Source organism: Stigmatopora nigra, chromosome 8 (genome assembly GCF_051989575.1).
Source record: "Stigmatopora nigra isolate UIUO_SnigA chromosome 8, RoL_Snig_1.1, whole genome shotgun sequence".
Taxonomy (NCBI): Eukaryota; Metazoa; Chordata; class Actinopteri; order Syngnathiformes; family Syngnathidae; genus Stigmatopora; species Stigmatopora nigra.
The window spans coordinates 5409961-5424017 of NC_135515.1; the positions used below are offsets into that span (position 1 = coordinate 5409961).

The 14057-nt window shown below is 38.6% G+C and overlaps 1 protein-coding gene across 3 annotated transcripts in view; it reads right to left on the reverse strand.

The window, feature by feature from the left end:
- dscamb (Down syndrome cell adhesion molecule b) overlaps positions 1 to 14057 on the reverse strand; it is a 73947-nt gene that overhangs the window by 24404 nt on the left and 35486 nt on the right. The window lies entirely within an intron of this gene.

Consider the following 14057-nt stretch of genomic DNA (forward strand, 5'->3'; position numbering starts at 1 on the left):
TACATTTTTTGATGATTATACTTGCAAAACAAAAGAGACCTTGTGGGGTGGGGTGGGGGGGGGGGGGTAAAGAGCAAAGTGGCAGAAGCAAAAGGAATGGCAAAGCTATTGTAAGCATTGACCTAGATAGAATAGACAACAGATCCCTTGGATTTTGATGTCCTGAAGGGATTTTACTGGTTTACATGCGGTGGAATATTTGAGGAGCACGTAAAATTTATGAAGGTAGAGGGAAGGTAGGGAGGGTGGATGTGTGTGAATGTGTAAATGTGTGTGTGTGCCTGACAATGGTGGGAGGACATCTTATCAGGGCTTAGGAAGAAGAGGCGGGGCAAATGCTAAATTACTGAGACAACAAAAAATATGTTTTCTTTTTGTTGTTGTTGAATTTGCTGGCACTATATTGAATTCCATTTAGAAATAAGCCTGATGCTATTTAAAAATATATCACTAAAAGGGCTCAAAGATAAACAAATCTTCCATTCTCAAGTCAATGATCATATAACGACCACAACAAAACACAAATGTCTATATTCTGAAGCTGTCCACACTAGACTGCTTTTCTCCCTCTTTCTCTCCTCCCACCAGGCTTCTCCATTTTGATTCTGTACTGGTCCTCTAAAATCTCACAGTGGAATCCATCTTGAGCGAGACAAAATTGTGTTTCACTGCAGCCGCTGCCAGACACCGCAATTTTCTCCTCAAACGCCACGATAGAACTGCAGTCTTTTTACAGGACATTTTGCAGACATGTTCAAAATAAGACATTGTGCTCACTTGAATTTTGTCTACAAAAAACTAACTAACAATACTAATTGCTGCAACTGTTTCTGGATCATCAGTTGGTACGTTTCTTTGCTGTGTACTATGACTTCACATTGTTTACCTGATCTAAAATAAATCAGGTCATTAGGATTATTATGGAAGAAAGTGTTTCACAGCACAAGGGACATTTTATCAAATCATTACCACTTTGCAACAGTTAAAAACAATCGTGTGACAGATTCTCAGCAAAAGACAGTTCAATTCCCTTCAGGTAGTACTGTTTGAAATGTACTTTAATTTTACCTGCTTTAAACCCCACAGTTATAGTGAAGTGAGACTAATGAGCTGTCTTTTGGTGTAAACGTCCCATAATTCATTGTTAGTCAGTTGCACTTAAAGGTTAAAAAAAGTATCTTTATTTTGGGGGACTAAAGCAGATAACTCAAAGGATCAAATGTATATTTTTGTGGCTTTAATTGTGATCCAATTTGATTGGTAAGAGAAAAAAACTGGATAATAGGAGAAAATATACAAAAGAAGATATAAGAAGTGAGATGCATGTACAAAATATTGTTGTTATTGGTGGTGTTTTCTTTTGATCAAGAGTGAAAAACACAAACCAGTAACAGACACAAGGGTGCTGGAGCCTATCCCAACCAACTCAGGGCAGTAGGGGAAACCGGAAGAATTTAAACATATATATTTACTGTATTTGAAAATGTTTCTTGAGGCATACACAACAATAGATTAGCACTGGATGCGCAATTCACTCTGAATCAACCTGCAGCCATTTCTCAAAGACAGATATGATGAATGAGCCTATGAATGTCACAGTGCAGCAAGTCATAAAAATTAAAAACAGGTATCTGTCTAGTCCAGGTCTGTCTGCAGAGAAAAATGGATCACTTTGCCAAATGTGCTATATCTTAAAATGCAATTAAGTGGACATTCACTTGAACTGATTGGAATATTTTTCCCATAAAGTCCACAGAGCTTCATTCAGAGAGTAAAAATTCTGCAATAAAAACTATTTTGACAGGATACCTGCTTTGATTCCTGTGGTAAAGTCAAGGATGTGTTTAGAGGCCTACTTTGTTTTGTTAATTTTGGTTCGGACAGTGGTTTATTTTGAAAGCATTATACAGCTGTAATCTTAATTGTTGAGGTCAAAATGGTTATCAGTCTCCTAGTACCCTGCAATTAGCTGGTCACCAATTAAGGTTGTCCCCAACCTGGTGCCATAGTGGGCCGGGATGGGCTCCAGCACCCCATATATCCCATATAAGGATAAGCAGTACGGAAAATGAAAGAACATGTTCCAAAGAAAAATAGTGTAGCATTAAAAATACATTGAAAAAATGATAATCCTTCAAATTGGAATTCAATGATTGAAATCAGATGAATCAAAGAAATAAAATACTGCAAATAAAATTATTTGCTTTGGTGCATAATCCATCATCGACTATACAGTAAATATTTCCAAAAACTATCAAAAAGATGCCTGTAACAATTTGGAACTTATCAAAACTCAATTGAAAAGCCTCCTGCACCTGTAAAAGTGTCTTTCTTTGAAAGCACCTGCTGTCTGAATAGATTTGAGCAATGCAAGAGAATGACAGAACGGCCATTGACACCCCATTTAAAAAGGCGTCCTTGGTTTTAAGCGAGGGCTTTGGCATTAATGCTTAGATGCTAAGAGAGCCCCTGTGTCTTATTTACCCTCAAAAAACCTCTGTGTTCCCGTTTGGCTCTTTCTACTTCCTCTCCTGCCTCCTACATGTTCTCTCCAGCTGTGTGTGTGCACACTGAATGGAAAATCAGTGTTTAGCTAGCTCAGAACTCTGCAATGCTGCAGATGCCCATATAACACCTTCATCCATTGCATAGATTGACTGTTAATGTAGTCAGACTGTTGTCAAAGTATGATTTTTTTTATTGACTTTTCACAGGATTTATCTGTCAATTATGTGATTGTACGTTCTAGAAAGATGTAAGGATTTTTTTTCCTCGCCAATCAAACCACGGAATGTTCAAAAAAATTGTGATTATTGCATGAAAAGGTTAAAGCACAACCTGGATTTATACTTATGGTGCACTGTAAGGCACACTGTCAATATTTGGGCAAAATAAAGCATTTAAAGCAGTTAAAATGAATCATTTAAGATGTTATTTTCCGGGGAAATTACTCAAATGTGTTACTGCACTTTACTTCAATTCCCACACACACACACAAAGTAGAGTGGAGACAATTGTGAGTATAAGTGCCGTTATAGTACCGCATCTATAAGTTGAGAACGGGTCGTCATTTATCATAAATTATTGCTGCATTGTAATCCATGCAAAAAATGTCCAACTGCCGTGAACGATTAATTTTTAATAAACAACTGAGAAAGTGAGGGATGTCAAGATAAATAAATGATGAGATCTGTGAGGCATTTGATTTGTACCAGTACTTGAACGACAGTAATGGGATTACCGTAAATGCTGAGTGAGAAGATTTAAATGCTTTTTGACATTTTTGGAAAAAAATTGTCATCCCAAATTCCAAACAAAGAAACCATGTATTTACTCTTGATTGATGACGTATTCAACATATATCCTCAATAAAATATTGGAAAACATCATACAATATCTCAATAAAATGAGGTTTTGTTTCCAAATACCCTTGATGAACTGCATGACCCAAATTATCTTGCAAAATAGTTTTGTATACGTATTTTGAAGCACGCTACACATCACCAAAGACAAGAATTGCAAATTTCTGTCATAGACAGACTGCACAACGTAATATCAGAGCACCGGGAGAATGGATTAATTTCACGCTAATGTATAGCACTTTGCTGAGCACACACAAACACATGCTCTTAGCACAAAAAAGTGCTGAAAGGGAGAGTTGGGTCTCCCAGGTTAAAGAGTCGTGGGGTTGTTTATGTCTTTGATGAGGTTAGCAATCTAGTAATCTCTTCTGAAGATCAGTGCCATTAAGCAGCATGTTACTATGCAAGCCAGTGCAATGAGCTGGAAAAACCATCAGCTCGACAATGAAAAAGTAAAATAGTCCAAGAAGAAAGCCTGAGGCTGAATCTTTGCACCAATGGCTTTGTCCACCTAAAAATGCATTTGCCGATTGCCATGCAATCTGCGTCTGTGCAGCGATATAACCCCAAATTATGGTTATACTTTGACCATACAAAAGCCTAAAGGCCACAGTTGTAAAAATGATGACAATAATTCACATTTCAAGATTGAAACTTATTTTTTCTTTTACTTTCTTGCATATTTAGTGACCCAAAAATTCAGTTTGTGATAAAGAATAAACCAAAATGCAGTTATGGTTACAACGTTAAAAGTTTTTTGCCCACTAGGTTGGCTTGGCCTCGCCTTTTGCCTAACCAAAATGCCTACTCCAGATATTCATAAAAATCTTCTTTAATATTTATTGTATTTTGAAATTCCTCTACTGAACCCAAGTTAATAAAAAATAAAATGTTGATCATTGCATCTCATGGCCAAGAAATTATATGAAAATGAGGAATTCAATTAAGCCTTCTAGTTTTCACATATTGGAGCAAGGATGTTGGCTTTTGCTCCGCAATGAATGTGCTTGTGCACACGTTTATTGCAGTAGCCCATCATAACCTAATTATTGCAACAACTTTAACAACAGCAATTAGCACATTTCTGTTTGACGACACTAATTTGTGAATTCTGTTCCGGCGGCATTTAGCTAGGCTCTTGTAGACTCCAGCGTGTACATTGACAGTATACACAATTTAGATCGGAGTATAAAGTGAGAGACTTAGGTCAGAGTGTGATAACCAGAAATTCTCAATCTATGTCTACATAGCTGTGAAAATTCTGCAAGGTAATAATTGCTATTTGTAGACTGAGACTTAAAAAAATAGAATTATTTGTGAGGTTTTTTTTTCTTTTACCCTCAGATACACACATTATTCATGATTCCCACAGTGTTACATGTCTCAGCCAATTTTCTTAATCAGACATTCCCATCGGGGGTGCTTTGAGAGATCATTAAGGGCTATGCTGGGACATTATCCTATCTTTTATTTAATTGGTTGGGTCATGATCGTTTATGCAGTGCAAATACTTTCATTCTTCAAATTTATTATTTTAAGCCACTATACGAAGATACAAAGCTCTATCGTTAACAGTGCACTTAACTATTCATTCATCTTCTGTAATGCTTATTCTGACAAGGGTCAGGGGAGGAACTAGAGCCTATACCAAGCCAGTGCTCGTATTAAAATAAAATATATACTATGACAACTAATACTACTACTTATCATTACGAATTATAATAATAGTTATCGCAGTCTAACTTGATGGACATCTTTATGCAACTATCTTATCCTTTGTAAAGGGTGGATTAAGGTAAAAGCTATGCCAACTCTTAAATTCTACCAGGAGAATACAAAACTGCCTGCCTATAATTATGAAGCAACCTTTACTGTGAAAAGCAGAACGATCAAAGACATTTCCAACCATAATATCAATGTTTGCGATTGGGTCAGTGAACATGCGCTCCGCTAACAAAAAATAATAATTTTTGTTATAATAAATTTTGAACCGAATTGAGTTATAGTGCCTAATTTTCATACATCAAAGTGTAGCCCAGCACAACTCTGGCCGTTTAAGACCACATTTTGTTGATTACATAGACCCACGTAAGAATGAGAGCAGCATGTACTGGCTGGTGACCGATGACTCATTCACACCAATAATCTAGCATTACAGTAACATCGTTAGACATTATGCCGACAAGCCCTAAAAAGCACCTTGACATCCTAAACCTTTTAGCCCTGGCACTTCATCATTGTACCAGTGACCTCAACAATCACCCCACTTCCCCCTACACAGAGTTGCATCATAAGTGCTAAACCTGATGTTAAAACTGGACAATGCATCTCAAGCCCTTCTTTTTAAATAGGGCTCTGTTTTCACTAATTATGCAGACACAATTTGATCAGTACCGGGGCTAAGTATCTTCATCAAAAAGGGGGGTGTGCAGCGGGTAGGCTTAACGCTGAGGTAATAAGTACAATTTGTCACTATTAAGATAAAGGTGTTGACAGGCACCGGTGTTGTCAAGGCAACTGATGGTGCTCCCTTGCTACAGTATGTATTCTGCTGCATCTGGCGGGTCGAGCCATCAGCCCCCTCAATAATCAATGCCACGGCTCACTCTGCAACCGACAGAAGCACCCGTAGGATGTCATGCTGATATACAGTGTAGTAAACATACTGATCTTGAATGCAGTGGAACCTTTTAACCTCATGTACAGTACATATTACACGCATAAAATGAACATAAACATTGACACGGAAACACTAACGGTAAACACCCACAAAATTCTAGCCCAAAAAAAACATTTAAGTTCCACCAATGTTATTATGGACTGTTTATTCCCTTCCTAAATGTGAGGAGATTTTTTTTTCCATTTAATGCCAGTGCACTCAATATTTGATTGAATTTCATGTAGTTAGCACAGAGTGAAATGATTCCCTTAATTATTGAGAAAGTGGATTACATAACCAGGAAGGACAGAAGGCCCATCATTGGCCTCAATGATTGGGCAAATCTTTCAGACTTATATCTACTAATATGAACGCTAAACTGGACTGCTTTACTCTTACATACGCCTAAATAAAGTTACTACTCTTGAAAATGAACAAGTCAGCAGTCCCCAAATTAGGAAATTATGCATATTAAATTTTAAGCACATGGTTGGGCTAATGTGTTGAAAATTACTTTGAGCATTTTGCCTGTGAAACATACACACACACATTGTCACGATGTGCTGTGTGTACAATTTAACGGCATTGTCTTGGCAGGCATTTTCTTTATGTGGGTGGGTGTACGTGCATGCATGTGTGTGTGTGTCTAAGGGCCAAGTCAGCACTTACACACAGTGCTTTCCAGCTGACGTCAGGGGTGCAAGAGCTACTGTAGCAGACATTTCCCATCCCGTCCTATGAGAGCTCTAAACATCCATATGGATAAGTTCATGCTATTGCAATTTCACTTCACATCAGCAAATTTTCTCTGGTTGAAAACCCTGAAATTGTTATATCTATATTTATTATCGTCTATGTTAAATAATGTGTTGAAAATTTTGTTCCCAAGTTGGAACATTCCATGGCAACAATTTATTGGTAAAAAAAAAAAAATGACCCCATACCATCATTTTAATCATTTATAAATTAAATGTGTGTAGCAGTTGATTTTTATCATTATTGTAAAAGTGGCTTAAAGATGAGCTAAATTTGTGTATTTTTTCTTTGCTGTATTCGCCATGTTTGTGGTCGATTTGAAAGAAAAATCAAGCTCAAACACACCATGCAAATCTTCCAAAGAATAATTCTAAGGTGAGTGTCTATTGTCAATCCTCTTTTTGAAAAAATGATCAAATACACACCTTTTAAAAGGCCTTATATATTCTACTATAGTACTTCAAAATGTTTTTCCCTTCCCTGAGTTCACAGTAAGACCTTAGCAGAGACTTGAACTCTCCTGGGTGCTATTCTCGGTCATGTTTTTTGTTTGTTTGTCCTAACCTCCTTGGTCTTTTCTACTTCTTAACTTTCTCCCTGCACCTTCATCTGGGGCTCCTTGTCATTCACTGCCAGCTTCTTCCTCTTATCCTCTGCCTGCATCTGTCTACATCCCTCGTTGCTGTCTTAGTCCATCCTTTCCTCTCTCCTTCCTCTCTCGCTCAAAGTGAACACTGCCACTCCTTGTCCACAGCCTCCTGCCTGGAACAAAGACTCTCCTCTGTGCTCTAACCAGTGTTTAGCAGAGCTGTTGCAGGCCTGCCTTTCAGTATGCACAGCAGCCACGTGGCTTGACAATGGCTCATTTCAACCTCGATTTCCCTTGAAATGAATGGGAGCCTACCCCAGCGCATGCGGCGTGCCTTTTAATTGGCCCAACTTAGATTCAAACCATTAAACCACTGATGTCGACACGTCTGCGCTACACCGACGTAACACACCAGCACGCAGCTGGACACGCACTGTTTCTCTCGCAACCAGCAACAAACGACCTTTCCAGAATGGAATTATATTAAAATTAAATGGATGAAAATAATCTATTGAAGCAATATTTAATATGGCTTTACAAGAGTTCAGAGAATATAATCTTGATTACAAGTGCAAAAAATGGTAAATAGTGAAGCAAAACTTAATCATCAGATCAGAAATGTGGCAATTTCAAAATAATTTCAAAATTATCATCAAATAAATACATTTTTCGTAACTTTTTGGGACATTCTTTTGCATCAGTTGTCATTATAATGCAAAAAAAATATTTAAAATTTTGAAATACAACCACAACAAATGTTTATATATGAATTACTGAGATGGATAAATTGCACACCTCAGCGTCAAAGGTTCTGTGTTCAATTCTCGGCTAAAAAGTTTCAGTATGGACTTTCTAAACTAAACTTATCAAGAGAAAATATTCTCAGGGTACCACGAAACGTTGCCCGAGGCATCGAGTTCAAACCGTCATCAAATCAGAGCAAGGGCTCAGAACCAGGTGCATTTCATCTCTCAAAACACAAGAAAGACGAGTGAGCCGGCCGGGCCTAGGCCATGCCGACTCCTGCTCCAAAGAGCGTTTGAACAATTTTAGCATTTCACTCCTGATTCACAACAGCCCCCAGATGTTGTCAGAGATGAAAGTAACAGTGCACACTGGTGCTCTGTCCACACTGCTCGCTGGTGCTTTTCCACCACTAAAGATTCTCAACTCAACATCCAGAAAAATATCAAATAAAAACGGAAGTGATTACTCAAGCATCTCTCGCGCTCTTCAACCATTTTACACTACCTGCTTCGATGTCATTGCATTATGGTGGCGCCATGATGGATCAACATCCCACTGTTTCCATTTCAAAGGCTTTTCTCTACACTTAGCCCTAGTGGGAGTCAAATGGATCTATTGTATTTGCATGGCTAAGTCTCCTCTCTCTCCCTTCAACTACAACTGTCTCTCCACATTTTGCTCAATAGCTATGGAATCAATTATTGGGGAATGCGAGCCCATTGTTACCTCACTATTTAATCCATTGCAATATCGAGACATTTATTGTTCTGTACAGACATGCTTTGCTCTCTCCTCTGTCCCCATTTCAGTTGTTTGCTCTGGTACACCCCCATGCCCCACCTTCCCATTTCTTCTCCCACTGGCCTCACCCACATAGGAGAGACTTAAAGAGGAACTCCGCCCTCCTAGACAGCTCCACATCATCCAATATTTGGAGGAAGCACACTTCTCCTCCCTCTTCCTTTCCTTCCATTACATTCCTCCCTTTTGCCTCCTTTGAATACACGGAATAGGTAGCAGCCAGATGCCACCTGCCATTGATTTCAGACTCATGACACAAATAACCTGCCTTTGATCATTAATGGAAGCTCTTTATATGTCAGCAAAACATGCAGTACTACACACACGTCATCAAAACTTCAATCACACAAAATGCCATTTTTTGGATTCACATTATTTAAATTGAAGAAAAAAAAGGGAGCCTGTAATATGCAATAACATGAATTTTTGTCATGTGTGCAGTTTGCATGTTCTCCCCGGGCCTACGTGGGTTTCCTCTGGGTATTCTGGTTTCCTCCCACATTCCAAAAAAAAATGCATGGTAGGCTGATTGGACACTACCCCCGCCTCAGGCCTGGAGACAGCTGGGGTAGGCTCCAGCACCCCCCACAGCCCTTGCAGTTAAGAAAATGAGATTGCCAGTTTCATTATGTAAAATTGTAGGATTAAAAAATGTTTCTATTGTATTTATGCTTTACAAAAAGACTATTGAACCCCTGGAGTGTTAAGTACAACTGGCATCATCTTTTCAGGGTCATTCAGGTCAACAGTAAACAATGGCTAAATCTTGTCAGGGAATTGGGTTGAAGTAGGGCAAACAATCCCCAAAATCAAAAATAAACATGAAAATCTCCTTGCAAATGCTAAATGGAGCAGATAAAAAAAACATGTTATCTATGATTAGAAATCCTTAAGGCGGCACGCATTTGCCCCATAACTTAAACACAAGGTATAATGATTACTGCACAGATGTACCTTCTGATTTTTAGATTTAGATCATTTAAACTCAAGGTAATCATCCTTTTATGCTCCAATGTTCTTTATTTGAAAACGGCCATTGCTTCTTAAAAACATATTCTCAAATAGATATCGATTTAAAAGGTTGATATGACAGTGAATAACAAAAACATTTATTTTATGCCCAATTTTCTTCCATATAGAGAGTATTGTAACAACTTGCCTGAGGGTGAATGATTAGTCACTTTTCAGTGTAACCTAGACAGTCACCCAATTAACCAGTCTAAATGGAATGATTTTTCAGCACAATATTTCATTTAACAAGTGATGACAAGCCTCACATGACTCCTCAGCACAGAATGAAGGCAGACAAGGACACTGTTGCCACAGAGACCACCGCGACACCCTCCAGGATTTGCATGGATCTTAATTTGATCTACTTGAGATTGCAACTTCCTTCCACTTGATTTAATTAGACGGAGAGATGTGACTAATTAAGTTGACGGCGAGAAGCACAAGTGCGTCAAAAGCTGCTGATGAAACAGCAGAAGCCGACGATGGTAAATATTGACAAGAGAGGTTTATTGGGTGAGCGGCGAACAGAATTAAAGGGTGAGAGACATTTGGGTCTGGAGGCATGTCATGGTGTTCAAAATTCATTATGCAGAAATCGCTGTGTTTTATTTCTTCATGTATAAAAGAGTAATGCACAAATTTAAACGGAAGTACTTCTCAAATATAATAGTAATGAGGGTGTGATGTAAAAATATTAAGTCAAAAACGGCAGTGTTTTACTGTGATAACAAACTTTTGTCTAAGGAGATCATGTAAATATTTGCACAGCTATTTCAATTGTTGCTGGCTCCGTTTTTCACAATCACAAAGCCTGATATTGAAATTAAATGTCTATGATTATCATCACATTGGGAGACTTGCATGTGTGAAAGTTGAATATTTAGGGCTGTTTCTAAAAGAGGAAACTAAATATGTTCACTAAAACTGTTTGTTTTCCTTGCAATACCATTTATAGTTCCATAAATTTGACAAAAAACATTAAAAAGCCCACCAGGAAAAGTTAAAATTTGAATACTTGCATTTGCATATTTCCCAACTAATGTAATAGCGTTAAATGAAATCAGACTCTATCCATATCCATTATGTCCACTTGCGAGTCTCTTATCACTTGCCACATGGCCTCATATTCCAGTCTAAGGCCATGGCCTATTAACATTTGGCAGATGTGCAGCTCCCACATGAAATACTCGCATTGCTAAAGGTCTCTTGAAATGTTGAGGTGTATAATTGCCAATCTGTGCTAAACCCAGAGGCCTCGTTCTCTTCGTTTAGGCTTTTTTACGGCGGTGTAACAGACGGAGAGTCTTTTGCAGTACATAAAAGAACAGATGTTGAAATCACTTAACCAGATTGGTCTCTCTCAACTTCACATATTGCATCTCTCGTTAGCATCAGTCTGGTGATCAAATGAATGTGCCAAAGCATGCTTCACACAACTCCGAGTTACGTTTGCCAAAATCTCTAATTTGAGTTGGATTTCATTTAAACAAATGCCTGTCTGGTAATAATACAGTATGGGATTCTATGTCAACTTTGGAATGCCCCAAAAGCCCATTGATTAAATTTTGTAAATGACCAGGCTCCCTAACTTCACTTTTTTTAATCCACTTTGTATTTTTAAATAAATCTTGATCTGTAAAAAGTAGCATACAGAGCTAAAATTATTTTAGTTGTAGCCTCCCAAATGATGAAATAGTATTTTTGAGCCTTCAAAAGGAAGCCTGATGATTGAGGAAAACGGATTCATTTAACACTTGGATTTAATTTTAATTTGAGTTTCACACATTAATTGAAAGAAAAAAAAATAACTAGATGATGAAGTTTACACTGTAGGGATGAGGCCTGATAAAGGAATATTTTCTGTCTTGTTAAATCTGCCCTTCCTGGTACCTTTTAATTAAATTTTAATCTGAGTTTGAGGCCACAAATCACACCGTGCTGGGTAATTATCAATGAAAGATAAATTGGATTTGTATATAAATGCAGTGTAGTCATGCAGAGACAACGTAATCATGTGATGCTGCAGGCAGGGCAGTTGCTTTTGTTTTTTTCTTTTGGTCAATTGACAGAATATATGAGACAATAGCTGCTTCCATTTGGCCTATCTCCCTTGTGATATATCTCTTCTTTATCAGAGCCTGCATTCGGCCTCCATTCCCTTGCTTCTCTCTTTCTGTCCTCCAGTGGTCTCATTAGGGCGGGACAGTGAAGGGAAGGTGAGATGGTTACTGTGACAACAGCAGAAAATGACTGACAGAGTGGCGGGCGGAGAGCTGTGTGCAGCTATATGTGCCCAAGATATACAACATTCATGATGCCCCCGAAACTGGCTATTCTATGCAGCTTTTCCATCAAGACCTGAAGTTGCTTGGAGTGAATACCACTTAATCTGACAGAGAATTTTGAAGTATTCCAAGTCAATGGTTAATCATAATCAACCTATAAAAGAATTGTATTTGAGGCATTGGGCCATTGACCAAATGAGATAAATTGTCCCATCAAAAACAAAGAACATAGTCTACTTCCAGAAGCCATTTTAAAAAGACATTGAGTAAACATTGCTGCAAGTAGTGGATGCTGCCTCCTGTGGTGCAGATGACCTTTGCAATGCCACATAGCTCTGCAAGACTTTGATAAAGAGCAGCTGGGAGGTGACACAATGCCCTTGTGCTGGACACAATGGCCACACTGGAGGCATTAAACACACACAAACACACAGGGCAACCAGCTGGACTCGAAGTATCATTTGGTTTAGTTCACAGGTTCAATGACAAGTTCGAAGTGGGCTGCATGACTTTTGTTCAGATATGAGAAGCTAGCAGAAAGCAGCTATTAGACTTGAACATATACAATATGGTTGTATCTCCTGATGAAATGAATGTATTTTAAAAGGAAAACAAACAGATGGAACATCTATGTGTCAAGAAGCACCCTTCAAAGATGAGACGGGAAAACATGAAAAGTCCCTGTGAATGATAATTTGGACGTATGGATGCATTTGAAAAATGACAGATGCATCAAAAAGGAACAGATGCACATGCTGAGCCTACGAAATGGAGCAGAATATGTAAAAACAGTCTGTGTGACACGCTACAATTGCTTTGAAATATCTGTTTTGACTCAATATCTTCGAGGTAGAGAGTGTGCGTTTTCTTTCTGTGCAGTTCAGAGTATGGTATAGATGAGAGCCCTATTAACACATTCTGGGTAAGTTAAATGTCCCTGCTGAGGGTCGGCATTTTGCACTGGCCTACCTTAAAAATCCGCCTTTACAATGTACATAAATCAATCAATTGTGCACAACCGTAGAGGTTATTGTTTGGTTAAATATGTTGACATGGCCAGCAATGCTCACAGGGCTTTTCCAAGTGGAAATGACCAGACATTAACACACACAAAAACACAACTTGGCCAAATTGAAACAGTAATCTGATTATGGAGCAGCTGTCACAGACAGCCTCCAGTGTTGTCGTTTATGAGTCACCACACGCATCCACATGCCCAGTCGCATCCGTACGCATTACCGCATGGCTACATTGGCCCAATAGCCCAAGTGCAGGAAAATTACTGTGAATTTAAGCTGTGTTATATTTGCTATATGATTGCAATGTGGAGTTATAATTTGATAATTGGGGAGGAAACAAGAATGATTCTGATAGAGAAGTTATTCCTGGAAATCGAGTGCAGAAACCCTTTCAAAATGAGGTCCATGCAATTTTAATATCTTACAATTTCCTTTGATATCAAAGTTAATGGGGAAAAAATGGAAATGTGGTTGTCATTTGACCGACCGGTCATGCTGATATCAAGGGCGCCCTTCCTTTGAGATGTGACGAGTCAATTAGTTAGGGAGTAAAGAGTCTGAAGATTCAGGGGGTCAGTTAATGATTAAGTCAGTGCACAGACTTTGTGGGTGTGTTAGCTACCGGGACGATCAACCAACCAGCAAACCTGCCAGTCAGTCAGTAAGTCTGTACTTAAGGCAGTCATTTAGAAGGCAAGTCGGACAGTCAATTACAGTCAATGTTAATCAGACACACCGCTGTCAGCCATCTATCCAACAAGATAATGACGGAGGACCGCTTCACGCCAAGTGATGACGTTTTCCAAATGTTTCCGAGTGTGACAACGT